This window comes from Pseudophryne corroboree, chromosome 9 (genome assembly GCF_028390025.1).
Source record: "Pseudophryne corroboree isolate aPseCor3 chromosome 9, aPseCor3.hap2, whole genome shotgun sequence".
Classification (NCBI taxonomy): domain Eukaryota; kingdom Metazoa; phylum Chordata; class Amphibia; order Anura; family Myobatrachidae; genus Pseudophryne; species Pseudophryne corroboree.
The window spans coordinates 389,927,481-389,950,532 of NC_086452.1; the positions used below are offsets into that span (position 1 = coordinate 389,927,481).

Genomic DNA, 23,052 nt, shown 5'->3' on the forward strand with positions numbered 1-23,052 from the left:
AGATTACTGGCTGGTCTGTGCCTGTACACCCGTGGCCATCCTATTATCATCTTATGCTCCTCAGCCGCCCTGACCCTGGGTCGCCGTGGCAACCTACTCCACCTCACCGTGGATCTCTACTCATGGTTGCCCATTCTCTAAGAGCTGCTCCATGGCGCCCCTAATGCCTGTCCTAGGCTAATTTATCCTGCGGTCACCTAGCGTTAGAGGGTCAGCCACCCTCCTAGCCGAGGTCTCTCTCAAGATTATCTTCTGGTTTTATCTGTGATCTCCTAAGCGGAGTTGATATTCTTGGTGTTTATTGCCTTACCCTTCCCGTTCTATTATGTCGCAAAAAAAAACGCAAATCCAATGCTGTTAATAAGCCAAGCATCCTTCGTGCATGGGAGAAAGCAGGGTCTACTACTCGTAACTCTTCAGTTGCAGATCAAATGTCGGATTCAGAGGACGCTCCGTCACCAAAAGCTCACCTTACCACCCAAGACATCATCTCTATTGTCTCTAAAACTATTCAAACCGAAATGAGGTCAGCGCTCACAGAATTTAGAAAGGACCTGACCGACTTGGGCACACATACAGATTCCCTGGAACATAAAATGGATGAGGTCTGCTAGTACAAAGCCGTGATTGAGCAGGAACTAACCGACCTTCGCACAGATGTCGACCTGCATGGGGACCACCTGGAGGACCTAGACAACCGGAACCATAGAAATAATATTAGGGTCCGCAACATCCCTGAGAGTGTTACTTTGGAGGCCCTCCCAGGTTTTCTAGAAGGCCTGTTCCTAAAATTGATCCCCGGTACTCCTAAAGACCTGCTCCTTCTAGATAGGGCACATAGAGCGCTCCGTCCTCGGCCTCCCCCGACTCAACCGCCTCGAGATGTCATCCTCCGGTTCCACTATTACAAGACCAAAGAGAAACTTATGTCAGCGGCACGGGAACATCAATCCGTAGATTATTCTGGCACTCAATTGCAAATATACCAAGACTTAGCACCATCTACACTTAGAAAACGTTGGGACCTCGCTGCAGTTACCAGAGTCCTCCGCACTCATTCTATTAAGTGTAAATGGGGAGTCCCTTTTCAGCTCCAAGTTGCCAAAGACGGGTCCCATCACTCCGTTAAAACCCCTGCTCAAGGCTACGACCTTCTCAAGACTCTTGGCATTCTCGACACTCTACCTGACGAGCTTAGGAATCAGCTCTCTCCCACGTCCCCTTTGAGATCTATGGCACCCGCTCCTGATTGGTCTACTAAATGACATGGCTCTTTTATGACTACAGATACGTAACTATGTTTTGTTGATTACTGTGCAATTTTCTCCCCCCCCCCCTTTTTTTTTCCCCCTTTCTTTCTTCTCGGTCTGTTTGATCCATGGGACTCCTATACGATAACCTGCCTGGTACCATTCGAACAATGTTTACTGTGCCTTGAACTGGTAAGGCTAATACTTTGCTTAACATAGTGGAACCATCTCAGGCTTTAGATACGGTACTATAACTATTGTTATTTCACTTTCTGCTGTACTTTTCTACAGTCATTCGCTAAATGCTTTAATATGGCCTTGTTTGTTCTTCCAATTTTTTTTTGTTACTATCAATGTAATTGTTTCAGTATATATTTGTGTAATCATGTCAGGATGTCAAATTTCTTTTTACATGTCTTGACCTGTTTATGTTTTTGCCCTTGCGCTCGACCGCAGGATATCTTCATTCTTGTTTTCCATGTTCTGGTTCTTATTTACTGTTTTCTGATATTGTCACTACCCCGCACACCGAAGGGGCTGCCTGGTTGGCACTACCCCTTCCTCTTTTAGGCCCTACCCGCTTTTAGGAATGGGTCTATCCTTTGAGTTCTTTGTTGCACTTGTTCTGCTCTGTTTCTTTCTGTTCTTTCTGGACTTCTCTGTTTGGCCGCGTTGATGGTTGTTCACTATAATGCACTCTGATGACTATTACCCTCCATGACCTTGAAACTGTTATCCATTAATGTCAATGGTCTTAACTCCCCAACTAAAAGGTCACAAGTCGGCTATAATCTTTCTTCAAGAAACTCACTTTAAAGCTCCCCACCCTTCTTTAAACTGTAAGACGTACCCTCACACCTTTTATTCTACTATGTCTGCTAAGCGCAGAGGCACTGCTATAATGATCCACCGAGATCTCCCTATAGTCATTCACGATTCTATTCACGATGATAATGGTAGATTTGTTATCCTTTCAGGTGCCCTCAATCAACTTCCTATAACCCTGGCATCTGTGTACGCCCCAAACATGCAGCAGGGTTCCTTTTTTGGGACCTTCTCTGACCAGCTCTCTAAATTTTCGAATTCCAAAATTATAATAGCTGGGGATTGTAATATCACCCTGGACCCTCTTTTTGATAGGTCTCACCCTACCACGGGGACATCTACCCACACAAAGCTGTCTAAACTTTTACAGACCTGTATCTCCTCTCACAACCTGTATGATAGCTGGAGGACTCTATATCCGTCCGCTCGAGGTTACACGCACTATTCACCCCCACACAACCTTTACACTTGCATCGACTACATTTTTGTTGACCGCGATTCCCCTCAGAACCTCCGTGGGGCACAAATAATTCCCACTACTTGGCCAGACCACTATGCGCTCATATTGGATATTGCTATCCCTCATAAACTCTCGATCCCTCGAACATGGCGTTTAAATGAGTCTCTTCTCCTTAAACCCTCTAACATTGTTGAAATTAATGACATAATTCGCACCTACCTTACTGATAATAGTTCTCCTGATATATCCCCTGCGGTGTTGTGGGAAGATCACAAGGCCACGTTACGTGGCCTCCTCATTAATCTTGCTTCGACCCACAAAACGATTAAAGCTAAATGTATTCTTGATTTAGAAGCAGAGTTTACTTCTTTAACCCTTCTCCACCAGCGTTTCCCAAAAAAACGACTTTACACTAAGATCCTCTCACTTAAAGGACAGTTATCGCAAATTCTCACCAAAAAAATGGTTAACTCACTCTTATGGATCCACCAGAAGTTTTATGAAAAATCAGACAGAGCGGACACTTTGCTGGCTCGTCGTCTTCGGGCAAAACGTACGCAAAATTGAATACTTGCCCTAAAATGCTATGAACGATCCGTGACTTGTGACCCCAAGGTTGTGGCCTCACAATTTCAAGATTATTATGAATCGCTCTACAATTTATTCTCACATAATGTTACCGACCCTCTTCATATCGCCAACATCCAACACTACCTGTCTACCTGTCGCTTACCAAAACTTACTGCTTCGTATCTAGAAATACTTAATGCCCCGATTTCCAACGAGGAAATTCTCACCTCGATCGCTCAGCTGCGCCGCTCGTCCGCACCGGGCCCTGATGGCTATACTGCCATCTATTATAAAAAATTTGCACAATCCCTTCTTCCCATGCTTCACTCATTATTTAACTCTTTATTGGAACAAGGCTCGTTGGATGCAGCCACCACCAGGGCCAATATTATCGTATTACCCAAGCCTGATAGCGACCCGTTGGAAATGAAAAATTATAGACCCATCTAACTTTTAAATACAGACCTCAAGTTGTTTGCCAAAATCCTAGCGAATAGATTGGCCCCATTCCTACCAGTTTTAATACATCCGGACCAAGTCGGTTTTGTTCCTAATCGGCAGGCAGCAGATAACACTCGCCGACTTATTAATCTTATCCACCTCTCCCAATGGGAGTCCCTTCCGACCCTGGTGGTGGCGGCTCTGGATGCAGAAAAGGCCTTTGATAGGGTAGCATGGCCCTTTATTCAACAAACCTTAAGAAATATCGGCCTGCACTGTGCTTTTTATAATGCCGTTACCTCACTTTATCATAACCCTTCTACCTCTGTTCTCGTTAACGGTCTTTCCTCCCCATCACTCTCTATCAGAAATGGCACCAGACAAGGCTGCCCGCTCTTCCTGTTGTTATTCGCTCTGGTGATGGAGCCTTTGGCAGCCAATATCATACTGAACTCTAACATTTCGGGCGTTGCACTGGGGAATCACGAATTTAAGATAGCGCTGTATGCTGACGATGTCATATTAACTTTAACTGACCCACACATATCTTTACAACATTTATTTGAGGAGATTCACATGTATAGCCACCTGTCCAATTACAAACTCAACACTGATAAGACAGAGATCTTAGATATACATGTGTCTTCCCGAGATCTGCGCCTTCTACAATCTACTTATCCGTTTAAGTGGCAACACACTAAGCTTAAGTATCTAGGTATCTACCTAACTAAATCTCACGCATCACTATACGCAGCCAATTTCCCACGGCTATTCTTGTCTATACGTACTGACCTAGTTGGTTGGAACAAACTCTATATCTCTTGTTTTGGGTGCATAGCAGCTATCAAAATGAACATACTCCCACGATTACTTTATTTTTGGCAGGCTCTCCCAATCCACATACCTACTAAAATACTGAAGAATCTTCAAAGGGATTTATCTACCTTTATTTGGGCTGGTAAGAAGTCCAGAGTTAAGATACGACTACTTCAACAACATCGTACATCAGGGGGCCTAGGTATGCCGGATTTGATTAAATATTACCGTGCTACACACTTAGCTTCATGTGTTCTCTGGCAGTCGCCTCCTGAACAAAGACTGTGGACGCTCTTGGAAGCTCATGCAGTAAATATGTATTCTCCCTCAACCCTGTTGTGGTGCGCGCCTCGCTCCCGCCCGACCTCGTCTCTCTTACTACCAACAATGCACTTTTCACTGTCGGTCTGGGATCACTGCACCCGCTTTTACCATCTTCGTTCCTATAATCCTTTATTGACCCCCCTATGGGACAATATTAAGTTTCCTCCAGGTACTACCCACCTTGATTTTAAATATTGGACCTCACATAACATCCTTTTCTTAATAGATCTGGCCCCTACATCCAGAACTGCATTTGAATCTTTATGTTGTGGTCAAAGCTATACTAAGGGTTTGCTATCCGCTATTTACCAAATCTTACTCTCCCACAATACCCCCGCGAAGAGGCTCATGAATTAGCTTGGGAACGAGATATAGGGGAAACACTAACCGTCGAGGACTGGGCTAATATCAGGCAGGAAATTGCTAAGAGTTCCTTGTCCGTTAGTATCAAGGAAAACTCCTATAAAATCTACTACCGATGGTACTTAGTACCGTTTAGACTACAGACTATCTACCCTTCCTGCTCTGATAGATGTTGGAGACTATGTGGGCAATGGGGAACCATGCTGCATGTTTGGTGGTCCTGTAGACTCGTCCGCCGCTACTGGTGCCAGATTCATAAACTCATTTTGGAAATCACCAGTGTAGTTGTTCCCGACTCGCCCTTTTATTCTCTACTTTTGCGTCCTATACCTGACACTTCGAGCCATCTACTGAAACTAATTAAACACATTTTAAATGCAGCCAAATTGCGGTGAATTGGAAATCCGCCTCTCCTCCTACTCTCCCCGCTACTATCAATGCTATATGGTCTACATATAAACTGGAATGCATTACCGCTGCCCTTAATGATACGTCAATTATTTTTATACGCACTTGGACGCCATGGACATTGCACTTTAATGCAGAACCACCATTGACAACCATCTAATCCAATATCTATGTATGTGCCTGGTCTCTATAATGTGACGGACCTCGCCTGGTCGACACTGACACCCCTCCCCTTCTTTCCTTGCTCTTGCCTCTTATTCTTTCTCTTCTTGTCTCCTCGCTTTACTCTCTCTTTCTTCTTGTTCTTTATATAATTGTATTGATGTTTCTGTTTTTTGTTATTTGATGGATAGAATCATTATGGACTATGATGTTACTAAGTCTTATCGACGCCCCATGTTTCTGCACCTCCTATGTTGATCCGCAATCTGTCTATTGTTCTTGTATTTGTTCTTCTTATTATAAAAACCAATAAAACTCATTTTCAAAAAAAAAAAAACAATGGGGAATTGGTATCAAATATTGAAGTAGGAGAGCCCATAGGTAACAGCGACCACAATATGGTCACATTCAATATCAGTTTTCATAAGCAATCCTATACTGGCTCAACTAGGACTCTAAACTTTAGCAAAGCCAACTTTGACATGATGAAGGAAGCATTAAGGGACATTGAATGGGAAATTCTGTTTCATGGAAAAAATACTGCAGAGAAATGGGATGTATTATAATCACTGCTAATTAATAATACTCGTAAATTTATTCTCACCAGCAGCAAAAAGAGGAATAAAAATCCCAAACCAATGTGGTTTAACAAAAATATAAAGGAATTAATGGACAAAAAAAACGAGCATTTAAAAAATACAAATCTGAGGGGCATGCAGAGACATTTCAGCACTATAAGGACTGTAACAAAATATACAAAAAAGGAATAAGATTGGCTAAAGTAGAAACTAAAAAACTAGCAGCAAAGGAAAGCAAAGCGAATCCCAAATTTTTTTTAAGTACATCAACAGCAAGAGACTAAAGAAGGAGAGTATAGGCCCTTAAAGGACAAGAGGGGAGTCTTAATCAAAAATGATAATGACATAGCAAACAAACTAAACAAGTTTTTTTCAACGGTATTTACCAGAGAGGACCAAATGTTGGGTCTAGCACAAAATCTCAACAAAGATAATGTCCCACTGCTAAATGCTTATTTATGTGAGGAGGTAGTCTGTGACCGCTTAAAAAAGTTAAAGATTAATAAGTCACCTGGTCCCGATGGAATTCACCCGAGGGTTCTTTTGGAGCTGCACGCTGAACTAGCAAGACCTCTATTTTTGATCTTCATGGATTCGGTTAAATCAGGTATGGTTCCCAAAGACTGGCGTATAGCGGAGGTTAGGGGCGATATTCAAAAAGGGGAGCAAAGCTGAACCAGGTAATTACAGACCAGATAGTCTTACATCTATAGTGGGGAAAGTATTGGAAGGTATTCTAAGGGACAGTATTCAAAAGTTCCTTGAAGCAAATAAGGTTATTAAAAGGAACCAACATGGATTTGTGAAGGACAGATCATGTCAGACCAACTTACTTGGCTTTTATGAAACAGTAAGTGCGAACCTTGATCAGGGTAAGGAGGTGGATGTAATCTTTTTAGACTTTGCCAAAGCTTTCGTCACTGTACCACACATGCATTTTATCTATAAGCTACAAGAAATAGGGCTAGGGAGCACAATATGCACTTAGGTCAGTAATTGGTTAGATAATAAGGAGCAGCGCGTTGTGGTCAATGGTTGATTTTCAAATTGGACTAAAGTACTAAGTGGTGTGCCACAAGGTACTCGGACCACTTTTGTTCAACATTTTCATCAACGACCTAACAGTAGGTCTAGAGAACATGGTGTCAATTTCCGCAGACGATACCAAATTGTGTAAGGTTATAAATATGGAGGGGGATACTTCAGAATGACTTAACTAAACTAGAAGCATGGGCAGCAAAATGGAGAATGAGGTTCAACACAGACAAGTGTAAGGTAATACACTGTGGGGACAAGACCAAGAATAACACCTACACACTAAATGGGGTAATATTAGGGGATTCTGTACTGGAAAAAGACCTAGGGGTTCACATAGATAACAAATTAAGCAGCAGTACCCAAAGTAGGAGTGCAGCAAAGAAGGCTAATAAGATATTAGCATGCATAAAATGGGGAAATGATGCAAGTATTATACTCCCATTATATAAATCACTAGTGAGGCCACATCTTGAATACTGTGTGCAATTTTGGCACCATATTACAAAAAGGATATCCTGGAGCTAGAAAAGGTTCAGAGGCGGGCGAACAAACTAATCAAGGGCATGAAGACGCATGGAAATACGAGGAAAGGCTTGCAAGGCTAGGCATGTTTACATTGGAAAAGAGGAGACTAAGAGTGGACATGATCAACATCTACAAATATATAAGGGGTCAATACACAGAGCTTGGGAGGGACCTGTTTTCTATAAGATCAGCACAGAGGACACGTGGTCATTCGCTTAGGTTAGAGGAGAGGAGTTTCCATACATTGAGGCGAAAAGGTTTTTTCACATTAAGGGCAATACGTGTTTGGAATTCCCTGCCTGAGAGAGTAGTAATGGCGGACTCAGTCAACACCTTTAAGAATGTGTTAGATACATTCCTATTGGATAAAAATATTCAGGGTTATGGTGCGTAGGCACGCATTATAGTATTAAATAGGTTGAACTTGATGGACAATTGTCTTTTTTCAACCTTAGTTACTATGTTACTATGTATGTTCTACGTGGCAATTGTTTCACTCCGGACACAAAGGAGGTGTTCTAATCCACTGAGTGTTATTTATTGAAAAAGTTCTGAGACCCATTCTTTTCCCCAAACTTATACTTGATAGTCTGGCATCAGGATTGGAGGGACATGAAGGGATCTCTCTCACACTCTCACACACACACACGCACGCAGACACACACACACGCACGCACGCACGCACACACACACACACACACACACACACACCCCTCCACTTAAATTATGCTTTCTTCCACCTTTTTCACTTTACAGGACATATACATTTTTCTTGGGTCTTTTTTTCCATTCTTTCTTGCCTTTCTGTTTTTACTTCTTTCTCCATTTGATTGTTAGGGCATAATTCTACTCAAGTCCCCCTAGATTTATTCAGTGGTTGTACTTCTCCACAGGAGTGTGTATTACTATATGTATTCTTATTGTTCTCTGGAACACAAGAATGATGTACATCTGTTTATGTTTACTATTTTTGCATTGTTTGTATTGTCTTTGATTTGACGTATATTATAGCAATAATACTAAAAGAACACAAGAAAATACAAACTCGTGAGATACAAGGCATGAATATTACTAATTAGAAACCCATGAGGACTTCTGGAGTCTTCAAGTGTGGGAAAAACCTGTGTCTTACTCGTAATCACGTCATCAACAACACCACACAGCTGGTATGGATTGTTACCAATGCCAAGTTTCAGATAACAAATTGCTTTGACTGCATACTTGCTACAATGTAGCTGTCAATAATAACATATCAGTAGGACCACCATGTATATTAAAAGAAGTTTTGTGAAAACTTTTATGCCCTAATTTTTCCCCAATAAGACTAAGTTTTTTAACACCACATCCAATAGGGGCCTGTCCCTGCAACGAGAAAAAAAGCAAAGTTATAGCTTATACTACTGCATACTTGCTTACTTTTGAAAAATAATTTCAGGGAGATTATGAAAGTAACACCTGTCAGCGGGGACGTGTACTGCTACATCAGAGAGGCGTGTCATAAAAATGACTTACACCCAAATGTAAATGAGCCCCAAAGTTAGTAATATCTACTTGTTAAAGAAAAGACACTGATATTTTGCAGGATTTGTCAGTGTATTGTGTTTTACAAGAGGTTCCATATACTGTAAGCGGCCACAAGAGACCTTTTTTAAAATGCATGTAGCCATAGGGATCACTGTGCCTTATAACTAATCGGACCCAGCTTTCCCACTGTGTCTGCGTGGTCCCTGGATGGCACATGTGCAAGCTACGGTTACCAGAGAGGGATCCTTTGGAGAATCTGCCACATAAAGTAGAACCATGTCTATGTGGCAGTATGCGTACAATGATTACTATGACAAGCGCCTGCCCGGAAAATGGATTGAGCCTATATTGGATTGGACTACAATATCACATACAATAGATCCTGACTGTAGGCTGGATTCTGACGCAATCTGACCGCAAGTGGATTGCTGCAGCATACAGATGTACTACCTTATGTACTGCCTTATGGTAATACTAATATCTGTGCAGCTTCATGTGTATGGTCACACCACCCACTGTTTTTCCATTCACAGATTCTACCTTCACCAGTACTATTGGGGCTTAGACCTACCCTATGCTGGCTGTACAAGATCCAGTGGTGCAAGTATTTGGGTACGCTCGGGCCTTAAGAATATGGCAGCGGGTACTCAGTACCACCTGCCACACACTTTGCACCCGTGACCACCATTACCACAATTATAATGCACCACAAAGTAACAAGACCATGGTGCTTGGCAGCATGACAGCGCCTCCCAGTTTGTCAGGGTTACTGGGAGCGCAACGGTGATGTCATGACACCACATCACACTTCCTCCTCTGGCGGCTGTGGCTGACGTGAAGAGAGGAGCCTGATTGCACTTTCCCACAGCGTCTCTTGCTGGGAGCATTCATTTCTAATATAATGTGGACACTACTATATATGTCTATTATTATGGGGGCATTACTACATATTTCTATTGTAATGTGGACACTACTATATATTTCTTTTATACCAGGGGCAGTACTACACTATATATTCCTGTTATAATGGAGGCATTATTAAATATTGTTATTAGAATGGGGGCATTACTATATATATTTATTATATTGGGGGCATTGCTATATATTTCTATTATACAGGGGGTATCACTATATACACTGCTCAAAAAAATTAAGGGAACACTAAAATAACACATCCTAGATCTGAATGAATGAAATATTCTTATTTAATACTTTGTTCTTTACATAGTTGAACATGCTGACAACAAAATCACACAAAAATGATCAATGGAAATCAAATTTATTAACCCATGGAGGTCTGGATTTGGAGTCACACTGAAAATTAAAGTGGAAAAACTCACTACAGGCTGATCCAACTTTGATGTAATGTCCTTAAAACAAGTCAAAATGAGGCTCAGTAGTATGTGTGGCCTCCACGTGCCTGTATGGCCTCCCTACAACACCTGGGCATGCTCCTGATGAGGTGGCGGATGGCCTCCTGAGGGATCTCCTCCCAGACCTGGACTAAAGCATCCGCCAACTCCTGGACAGTCTGTGGTGCAATGTGGCGTTGGTGGATGGAGCGAGACATTATGTCCCAGATGTGCTCAATTGGATTCAGGTCTGGGGAACGGGTGGGCCAGTCCATAGCATCAATGCCTTCGTCTTGCAGGAACTGCTGACACACTCCAGCCACATGAGGTCTAGCATTGTCTTGCATTATGAGGAACCCAGGGCCAACCGCACCAGCATATGGTCTCACAAGGGGTCTGAGGATCTCATCTCTGTACCTAATGGCAGTCTGGCTACCTCTGGCGAGCACATGGAGGGCTGTGCGGCCCCCCAAAGAAATGCCACCCCACACCATTACTGACCCACTGCCAAACCGGTCATGCTGGAGGATGTTGCAGGCAGCAGAACGTTCTCCTTGGCATCTCCAGACTCTGTCACATCTGTCACATGTGCTCAGTGAGAACCTGCTTTCATCTGTGAAGAGCACAGGACGCCAGTGGTGAATTTGCCAATCTTGGTGTTCTCTGGCAAAAGCCAAACGTCCTGCACGGTGTTGGGCTGTAAGCACAACCCCCACCTGTGGATGTCGGGCCCTCATACCACCCTCATGGAGTCTGTTTCTGATCGCTTGAGTAGACACATGCACATTTGTGGCTTGCTGGAGGTCATTTTGCAGGGCTCTGGCAGTACTCCTCCTGTTCCTCCTTGCACAAAGGCGGAGGTAACGGTCCTGCTGCTGGATTGTTGCCCTCCTACGGCCTCATCCACGTCTCCTGATGTACTGGCCTGTCTCCTGGTAGTGCCTCCATGCTCTGGACACTACGCTGATAGACACAGCAAACCTTCTTGCCACAGCTCGCATTGATGTGCCATCCTGGATGAGCTGCACTACCTGAGCCACTTGTGTGGGTTGTAGACTCCGTCTCATGCTACCACTAGAGTGAAAGAATCGCCAGCTTTCAAAAGTGACTAAAACATCAGCCAGAAAGCATAGGAGCTGAGAAGTGGTCTGTGGTCACCACCTGCAGAACAACTCCTTTATTGGGGGTGTCTTGCTAATTGCCTATAATTTCCACCTGTTGTCTATTCCATTTGCACAACGGCATGTGAAATTGATTGTCAATCAGTGTTGCTTCCTAAGTGGACAATTTGATTTCACAGAAGTGTGATTGACTTGGAGTTACATTGTGTTGTTTAAGTGTTCCCTTTATTTTTTTGAGCAGTGTATATAGAAATCTGGTTATAAGAACTCGGATAGGCTAGATATCTTTATAACGTTATACTTATATAGACTATTCTCATTACCTGGATTGGCATAATTGAATGACCATTTGACAACTATGTTTTTCATGTTTGTGAATAATTAGTTTTATGTTTGTTCAATCTTCTTTTTCTTCCTCATTTCCTCCAAAAAATCCAGCAAAAAAAGTATGCCCCTGATGAAGTCCCATCGAAGACGAAACACGTTGGGTTTGAAGAATAATGTTTGAATAATTGAACATCAGCATCCTGATGAAGGGGGAATACCCCCGAAACGTTGATGATGTGATACATTAAAGCTTGTTGGCTTTATTTTGCACTACTTACTACGACTCCGAGTGCCGCTTCCTGATTATTGCTGCATGTGCAGGGGTGCTTACCCCGTAGAGAAGGCACCGGAGCACCTATGAGCATTTATGACTGGAGTGCCGGATCCTAAGGATGGATATATATATATGTACTACGTGTACACACATGCTGACAGGATTTTCCTTCAAGTTTCCCCTGTCCGAGAAGATAGGACAAATCAGGCAAGTCCTAACTTGCACTTCCAAATACATAGTCTATCTCATTATATGCCCATGCGGCAAAGGCTATGTGGGGAAGACCATCAGGACAGCAAGAGAACGCATGGCTTTACACAGATCTGCCATTAGCCAAGCACTGTCGGGGAAGAAGATCGACCAGCCCATAGCCAGGCACTTCGCTGAGAAGAGACATCCATTGAACACACTCAAACATATTCTTATAGACCAAGTACCAGACAACATCCGAGGAGGAGATAGAGGGGGCAAACTCCTCACGTTAGAAGCAAGATGGATTTTCAAACTCAACACCATAAGCCCCACGGGCTTAAACGAGAATATCGCATGGAATTCCCTGTATTAGAGCGGTACTGAACACATGATGGATATACTATGATGGACTTTAGACTACTTTCCATTATAATCCAATACAGTGGGACTATACATAATTGTTTATTTTATCTGTCATTGTTATGGGAGTCACATTTTAGATTAAAAGACACCCTATATATATGGTGATGTCACAACAAGGCCCCAGTTAGCTGACATCTGGGGATGGGAGTCACTACTCGGTTTCGCAGCCATCAGCACTTTCTCCTGTCAGGCTACCACGGCTCCTGATAATAGGGGGTTCTCCTGCACATATATATTTTGCACATATTACAACCCCATTTGATGTTTCCATCTCTACGTCTATGCTCTAGGGAACACCCCCTACATTGCACTATAACATAGGCACGTTATGTATGGGTGTTCCACTGTCTAAATCTTTCTTCACTTATTTGTGTTTTGACAGCCCCGGCCAGCGCGATCCTATGCGCCGGCTGCTACCATAGCAACCCGACGCATAGACGCGTGACGTCATCCGTAGCGGACCCCGGAAGTCCAGGGAGCGCGGCGGGGACAGAGTGGCCGGAGGCGTCCGTCCTCACGTTCGGTTGGCGGGTAATTCACGGCTTATAAGGTAAGCACTTATCACACACCACATACACCTTGAAGAAGGGGCTACGGGCCCCGAAACGTCGGTTTTGTATTGTATCTTGTGATGTAATAATACACAAGTTTTGTTTGACCAAATCCTGGAGTGCCGCCGATTTCTTCCTACATATATATATATATAATATGTCCAGTTGTCCGGCACTCCCTCCTGGATAATGTTATAATTGCTGCGGTGCCATCTTAAGCTCCTTGGAGCTATTGTAGTGTAGGCAAATAAGCGGCACTCACCAGGCTTCTTATAGAGAAATGAATAAAATGGTCCTTTAATCGATTAAAGGACCGTTTTATTAATTTCTCTATAAGAAGCCTGGTGAGTGTTGCTTATTTGCCTACACTATACATATATATATATATATATATATATATATGAAAAGGAAAAAGGTTCTAGTGGGAGCCAATACGCCTTTAGAATAACTATGTTTAAAAGCTTTTATTCATACACAAACAGACGACATTTACAACTTAAACATTCGTCTTAGGTACAAATTACTAAAATTTCAGTAAAATGATGTAACAATCTTATATAAACACATATTTCAATTGATGTGAGGAGTTTACAATCAGGTGATCACAATCAGAAATTTAAAGAGATATATCTCCAACCAGATGCTTGTGGTGAAGGCTTTATGAATCTGAAATCGCAAAACCCAACGCGTTTCGTCCGTTAGGACTTCATCAGGGGTTAACAATCTATATAGTTACAGAGGGAAATACATAAATCATTTGATCTTTAGAACTAATTCCAAATCAACATAAAATTATCACAATCAGCACAATACTGAAATCAAATGTAAATAGATATACATACCAGATCTTATAATAGATTGGATTACCACTGATTATGAATGGTTAGGGTTCTCAAAGTTACATCCAATCACAAGTATGTTTTCAATTAATATGGTATCTGAAACATTATCATTATAATAATCAAAAAGACATTCTACCTATATATATATATATATATATATATATATATACACACACAACATAAAATAAAACAAAAAAAAGGGAAGAGGGAATCATAAGGTGTGAACCTGATGACAGGATTCAACAGATTTATCAAGTATATTGAATTCTCATCAATAATATATGGAGTTTGTATTATGTAATGTGAACATTTCACCTTTAACGTTGCTTCAATTCAAATAGTGAAAGTATGTATATAAAAAAGGGTTATAATGGTGGCACCTAATCAAGGGTTCATATTAAAAAATATATATACAAAATTCACCATAACCAAACATAAATATACATAATGTAATCCAATAAGCAATACATACCTAAATAGATTTCATCATAACAGAAAATGACAATTTAGGTTGGAGTTAGATGATGTTATATTCCCTAAAAGGGATAAGGGCAAAACATTTCTTTACCACTCAAGTGTGACATCCAATAGTTAATTAAAAGAAATACTGTTGTATCCGTCTTATAGGCCACTATTATAAAAAAGACGGTACTAACAGTATTCTTTACAATTTAAGTTTAACATACAATCAATACATTCTGCTCACTTATATATAGAAGACCATACTGATGTCGGTTTATTTGGACAGTTCTTTATCCTTCTAATTGATATTAATTCTGTAGGGAATTCTATTATATCGGGCTTATTGTAATTAATGACAGACAATTGCTAACTAATCAATACCAAATAAATACTAACAATCATTGTGGAACTGAATAAAAGTGCAGTTGTTGATGGCCCTTTTTACTTATATAGCTATGATTCATCTCTATCCCATAACACAGGATCTAGAGCTTAATTATTGACATCATTTAGCACTTAAATTAGTTAATCAATTTCTTACCTAATCTCATCAGGGATAATGGAACCCTATAGTCCACCTCGGCTTCAATTGGTATCACCAAAGAGGACTTAAATAAATTCCCAATCCTGAACAACACTGCTCCCTATAATTAAGGAACCAGTGATATAAAGATTTAAATATAGTAAAATGTATTATATTAATAGCACAATTAAATGATAAATCTACATAGTAAGCTCCATTATTTGATTGGGAATCAAGGAGACTTTCATCACCATAATCAAAAAAGAACAGTAACCAAACAAATTCTAGACTTACTTTTTACTGGGACATGCACCACCTCACAGGATCACAACCACAAATGAGAGGCAGTATGGGGCATCCTTTTATACCTCCCTGAATATTACATCACTTCCTGTTAGCCTTTAAAGACCAATTTTTAGTTTAAGGGTAAGTTTATATATCTAACATTACAATGAATATACCTCATTCGTTTTTTTATTTATTATTATATTTATTTATATTTAAATTTAGAAACACTGCCAACATACTAAAAAACAAAAAAAAACAAAAAAAAAAACAATTTGGACGCTATTATGCGTTCCAATACCGGCGCCGCGTGCGTGTCATCGCACTTCCGGTTCCGGCGGAAGTGCGTCACCTTGCGTGTCACGGCATCACCAGATTCGTGTCACGGCCCCGCACTTCCGGTTCCGGCGGAAGTGCGTCTGCTTCTGTTTCTTATCGTGAACCACTAGGGATTTCTAAATAGTGCAAAAATACAATTATCAATTACTAAGGCTGATAACAATTAATTCATGGATCTAGTACTAATATATATTATAATTACGGATGACCACTATTACACCAATTGGATTTTAAATCAAATTAAATTAAGTGCTAACCACTCTAATTTTACAATTAATCAATTAGACTAAAATTAGTGGTGATATAGGTGATTTAAGGATTAATTAGAATTGCTCATATATGTTATTGAAAAAATCTCATAATATTATTATTATCTAAACGTGAAAATTTATAATGAGTGACATATGTTCATAGTGTTTTACTGATATTTATCACTTAATATATATATTATTGTATTATTGTTTAATTATTTAATAGAAAAAAATGTATATTTTTACTATAAGTGACAATATTACGTATCAAAAATTTATATATAATCTAATTTTATAATTTTATTTTATAATTTTTAAAATGGAACTTACCTCAACAAAATAAATAAATATATATATATATATACATTCCAAAAAGGACCGGCACTCCCACTGATGTTTGCACAGATGCTCCGGTGCCTTCCAGGAAAAATTCACAGTCAAAAAGAAGAGGCGGCACTCGGAGGCTTAAAGGAGTTAAACTGTATTATCACAAACGAGAACTAACGTTTCGGGGTCAAACTACCCCTTTGTCAAAGTGAACAAATGTGTAAAGAAACAAAGAGGTACCTTAAATACCCAAGAATCCCCCTCAGGTGAGCCGACGCTGATCGGGCCACACTGGCTGTGCGCTTCGTTTCCGGTCCTGTGAAGATGACGTCAGTCTATTCGCGTCTGGTTGCCATAGTAACTGGAGACGCCAGGCGGCCCGGCTGCAGCGCTGTATAAAAGAAAACTGTGCAACTTACAGTGTCCATCACCAAAACAACAATACAAAATAAATCTGGAAGCAGACATTATTGGGATCTCACACAGGAATATAATCATAACGATGTCGATAAAAGAGACATTTACAGACTATTGATTATAGATGCTGCAGCACTGACTTAGCCCGAAACAATAAAATCAATTTTTTGGGGGTCTGTAGGTGCTGTGAACAAATGTTCAGGAGCCTTACGGGGATAAATGTTGGTGTGAGTGTTAAAACATGAATCCGTGTGAGATATCATTAATGTGACGGAGAAGACACCCTTATAGTAAATGAGGAAGATAACATCCTACACCCAATGGCTGTGGGATCACGGGTTCTGGTAGCATGGATCATTATTTAAAAATATTTAGACTCAGTTTTTCATTGAGCCCATGGGGACTAGTAGTACCAAGTTCAAAAATCCATCTTGTCTCAAGCCGCAGCAATTTTCCATCTCTATCGCCGCCTCTAATGTGTCTAGGGACATGATCGATGATGAGGTGTTTCAGATCCTTCATAGTGTGACCTGCAGTGGCAAAGTGTCTGGCCACCGGTTGTTCAGAGATCTTGCCTTGCAATGGGCTCAATGAAAAACTGAGTCTAAATATTTTTAAATAATGATCCATGCTACCAGAACCCGTGATCCCACAGCCATTGGGTGTGGGATGTTATCTTCCTCATTTACTATAAGGGTGTCTTCTCCGTCACATTAATGATATCTCACACGGATTCATGTTTTAACACTCACACCAACATTTATCCCCGTAATGCTCCTGAACATTTGTTCACAGCACCTACAGACCCCCAAAAAATTGATTTTATTGTTTCGGGCTACGTCAGTGCTGCAGCATCTATAATCAATAGTCTGTAAATGTCTCTTTTATCGACATCGTTATGATTATATTCCTGTGTGAGATCCCAATAATGTCTGCTTCCAGATTTATTTTGTATTGTTGTTTTGGTGATGGACACTGTGTTGCACAGTTTTCTTTTATACAGCGCTGCAGCCGGGCCGCCTGGCGTCTCCAGTTACTATGGCAACCAGACGCGAATAGACTGACGTCATCTTCACAGGACCGGAAACGAAGCGCACAGCCAGTGCGGCCCGATCAGTGTCGGCTCACCTGAGGGGGATTCTTGGGTATTTAAGGTACCTCTTTGTTTCTTTACACATTTGTTCACTTTGACAAAGGGGTAGTTTGACCCCGAAACGTTAGTTCTCGTTTGTGATAATACAGTTTAACTCCTTTAAGCCTCCGAGTGCCGCCTCTTCTTTTTGACTATATATATATATATATATATATATATATATATATTGGGTCACTGTTCTCTCTTTGGTCTCTTGAACTACTCAATGATATGGAAAACTGTAATTATACTGTATATATCTTATTACTGTTAATAATCAGGGACGTGCGGTGGGCTAAATGGCTCAGGAGACACTGGCGAGTACCAGAGCCAGATTTACACACAATATATGTGCCAAAGGGTACATGTGGGCATTATCCACAGGTGCAGCAGTATAAACTGCTGGACATTTGGTGAAGTTTGATCAGAGATATATGGCAAATGTAGGCAGGGAAGGCACTGCCTCCCTTGTCATAGACTTTTTACTCCAGTTTTGACTATAAAAATTATTAGAATAATACAATAAAGATATTTTAATATATTCTTTGTATTTTTCGTATACATTATATAGTCAAAACTCAGGCATATATGTTAGTATGACAGGAAAGGTTCTGCCTCACCCCACTGCACATCACTGTAATATATTCATATCAAACTGTTGAAAAGCATTGTCTTGCATTATGAGGAACCCAGGGCCAACCGCACCAGCATATGGTCTCACAAGGGGTCTGAGGATCTCATCTCTGTACCTAATGGCAGTCTGGCTACCTCTGGCGAGCACATGGAGGGCTGTGCGGCCCCCCAAAGAAATGCCACCCCACACCATTACTGACCCACTGCCATGTGCTCAGTGAGAACCTGCTTTCATCTGTGAAGAGCACAGGACGCCAGTGGTGAATTTGCCAATCTTGGTGTTCTCTGGCAAATGCCAAACGTCCTGCACGGTGTTGGGCTGTAAGCACAACCCCCACCTGTGGATGTCGGGCCCTCATACCACCCTCATGGAGTCTGTTTCTGATCGCTTGAGTAGACACATGCACATTTGTGGCTTGCTGGAGGTCATTTTGCATGGCTCTGGCAGTACTCCTCCTGTTCCTCCTTGCACAAAGGCGGAGGTAATGGTCCTGCTGCTGGATTGTTGCCCTCCTACGGCCTCATCCACGTCTCCTGATGTACTGGCCTGTCTCCTGGTAGTGCCTCCATGCTCTGGACACTACGCTGATAGACACAGCAAACCTTCTTGCCACAGCTCGCATTGATGTGCCATCCTGGATGAGCTGCACTACCTGAGCCACTTGTGTGGGTTGTAGACTCCGTCTCATGCTACCACTAGAGTGAAAGAATCGCCAGCTTTCAAAAGTGACCAAAACATCAGCCAGAAAGCATAGGAGCTGAGAAGTGGTCTGTGGTCACCACCTGCAGAACAACTCCTTTATTGGGGGTGTCTTGCTAATTGCCTATAATTTCCACCTGTTGTCTATTCCATTTGCACAACGGCATGTGAAATTGATTGTCAATCAGTGATGCTTCCTAAGTGGACAATTTGATTTCACAGAAGTGTGATTGACTTGGAGTTACATTGTGTTGTTTAAGTGTTCCCTTTATTTTTTTGAGCAGTGTATATAGAAATCTGGTTATAAGAACTCGGATAGGCTAGATATCTTTATAACGTTATATTTATATAGACCATTCTCATTACCTGGATTGGCATAATTGAATGACCATTTGACAATTATGTTTTTCATGTTTGTGAATAATTAGTTTTATGTTTGTTCAATCTTCTTTTTCTTCCTCATTTCCTCCAAAAAATCCAGCAAAAAAAGTATGCCCCTGATGAAGTCCCATCGAAGACGAAACACGTTGGGTTTGAAGAATAATGTTTGAATAATTGAACATCTGCATCTTTATTATCCTTTATTTATATGGGATTAACATTTATTCTGTATTATGTAATGAGAGTCATTGCCACAATTTGCATGTGATCAGAGTTTAATAATTTTTTTAAATAAAGTTAAAAGTTATTTGCTAGGTAGAAGATTGAATATTAATTATTTAATCCTGTGCACCCTCAGAATTCTATAGATATTGTGTTTATGTGGGTCCTCTGCTAGCGGGGGGTGGGGGTGGGGGGTTGTGAGGTGCAGCCACACCACAGCGCGAGATAAGGGTAAATTGTTCTATAAATATATATATATTTAACCTGAGGATGAAGTATTAAAACTTCAAAACGTTGTTGCTTCAACCTGCTATTGTCCACATTATTTTCCGGAGTGCCGCCTGCATTGGTGTGTATATTTGATCCGTGGCCTTACGGGTCTAGGAAGGCACCGGGACCGTTATACTGCTGTTGGGAGTGCTGCCAGAATTTCCCTGTATATATATATATATATATATATATATATATATGTGTATATATATATAATATGTCCAGTTGTCCGGCACTCCCTCCTGGATAATGTTATAATTGCTGCGGTGCCATCTTAAGCTCCTTGGAGCTATTGTAGTGTAGGCAAATAAGCGGCACTCACCAGGCTTCTTATAGAGAAATGAATAAAATGGTCCTTTAATCGATTAAAGGACCGTTTTATTCATTTCTCTATAAGAAGCCTGGTGAGTGTCGCTTATTTGCCTACACTATACATATATATATATATATATATATGTATATATGAAAAGGAAAAAGGTTCTAGTGGGAGCCAATACGCCTTTAGAATAACTATGTTTAAAAGCTTTTATTCATACACAAACAGACGACATTTACAACTTAAACATTCGTCTTAGGTACAAATTACTAAAATTTCAGTAAAATGATGTAACAATCTTATATAAACACATATTTCAATTGATGTGAGGAGTTTACAATCAGGTGATCACAATCAGAAATTTAAAGAGATATATCTCCAACCAGATGCTTGTGGTGAAGGCTTTATGAATCTGAAATCGCAAAACCCAACGCGTTTCGTCCGTTAGGACTTCATCAGGGGTTAACAATCTATATAGTTACAGAGGGAAATACATAAATCATTTGATCTTTAGAACTAATTCCAAATCAACATAAAATTATCACAATCAGCACAATACTGAAATCAAATGTAAATAGATATACATACCAGATCTTATAATAGATTGGATTACCACTGATTATGAATGGTTAGGGTTCTCAAAGTTACATCCAATCACAAGTATGTTTTCAATTAATATGGTATCTGAAACATTATCATTATAATAATCAAAAAGACATTCTACCTATATATATATATATATATATATATATACACACACAACATAAAATAAAACAAAAAAGAGGGAAGAGGGAATCATAAGGTGTGAACCTGATGACAGGATTCAACAGATTTATCAAGTATATTGAATTCTCATCAATAATATATGGAGTTTGTATTATGTAATGTGAACATTTCACCTTTAACGTTGCTTCAATTCAAATAGTGAAAGTATGTATATAAAAAAGGGTTATAATGGTGGCACCTAATCAAGGGTTCATATTAAAAAATATATATACAAAATTCACCATAACCAAACATAAATATACATAATGTAATCCAATAAGCAATACATACCTAAATAGATTTCATCATAACAGAAAATGACAATTTAGGTTGGAGTTAGATGATGATATATTCCCTAAAAGGGATAAGGGCAAAACATTTCTTTACCACTCAAGTGTGACATCCAATAGTTAATTAAAAGAAATACTGTTGTATCCGTCTTATAGGCCACTATTATAAAAAAGACGGTACTAACAGTATTCTTTACAATTTAAGTTTAACATACAATCAATACATTCTGCTCACTTATATATAGAAGACCATACTGATGTCGGTTTATTTGGACAGTTCTTTATCCTTCTAATTGATATTAATTCTGTAGGGAATTCCATTATATCGGGCTTATTGTAATTAATGACAGACAATTGCTAATTAATCAATACCAAATAAATACTAACAATCATTGTGGAACTGAATAAAAGTGCAGTTGTTGATGGCCCTTTTTACTTATATAGCTATGATTCATCTCTATCCCATAACACAGGATCTAGAGCTTAATTATTGACATCATTTAGCACTTAAATTAGTTAATCAATTTCTTACCTAATCTCATCAGGGATAATGGAACCCTATAGTCCACCTCGGCTTCAATTGGTATCACCAAAGAGGACTTAAATAAATTCCCAATCCTGAACAACACTGCTCCCTATAATTAAGGAACCAGTGATATAAAGATTTAAATATAGTAAAATGTATTATATTAATAGCACAATTAAATGATAAATCTACATAGTAAGCTCCATTATTTGATTGGGAATCAAGGAGACTTTCATCACCATAATCAAAAAAGAACAGTAACCAAACAAATTCTAGACTTACTTTTTACTGGGACATGCACCACCTCACAGGATCACAACCACAAATGAGAGGCAGTATGGGGCATCCTTTTATACCTCCCTGAATATTACATCACTTCCTGTTAGCCTTTAAAGACCAATTTTTAGTTTAAGGGTAAGTTTATATATCTAACATTACAATGAATATACCTCATTCGTTTTTTTATTTATTATTATTTTTATTTATATTTAAATTTAGAAACACTGCCAACATACTAAAAAAGAAAAAAAAAACAAAACAACAATTTGGACGCTATTATGCGTTCCAATACCGGCGCCGCGTGCGCGTCATCGCACTTCCGGTTCCGGCGGAAGTGCGTCACCTTGCGTGTCACGGCATCACCAGATGCGTGTCACGGCCCCGCACTTCCGGTACCGGCGGAAGTGCGTCTGCTTCTGTTTCTTATCGTGAACCACTAGGGATTTCTAAATAATGCAAAAATACAATTATCAATTACTAAGGCTGATAACAATTAATTCATGGATCTAGTACTAATATATATTATAATTACGGATGACCACTATTACACCAATTGGATTTTAAATCA

General features: G+C 40.1%; 1 long non-coding RNA gene across 2 annotated transcripts; it reads right to left on the minus strand.

Annotated features, from left to right (window-relative positions):
* Nucleotides 1–13,973: 13,973 nt before the first annotated feature.
* On the minus strand, nucleotides 13,974–22,521 carry LOC134957067 (uncharacterized). Of its 2 annotated transcripts, XR_010186429.1 has the most exons (8): nucleotides 22,488–22,521; nucleotides 22,212–22,314; nucleotides 21,681–21,744; nucleotides 21,213–21,308; nucleotides 15,370–15,472; nucleotides 14,839–14,902; nucleotides 14,367–14,462; nucleotides 13,974–14,248 (listed from the first exon to the last, which is right to left on the minus strand). It is a non-coding gene; the product is annotated as an uncharacterized LOC134957067 (long non-coding RNA). The 2 variants fall into 2 exon arrangements; XR_010186430.1 differs by lacking the exons at nucleotides 21,213–21,308; nucleotides 21,681–21,744; nucleotides 22,212–22,314; nucleotides 22,488–22,521 and adding an exon at nucleotides 15,646–15,679.
* Between the last annotated feature and the right edge of the window lie 531 nt (nucleotides 22,522–23,052).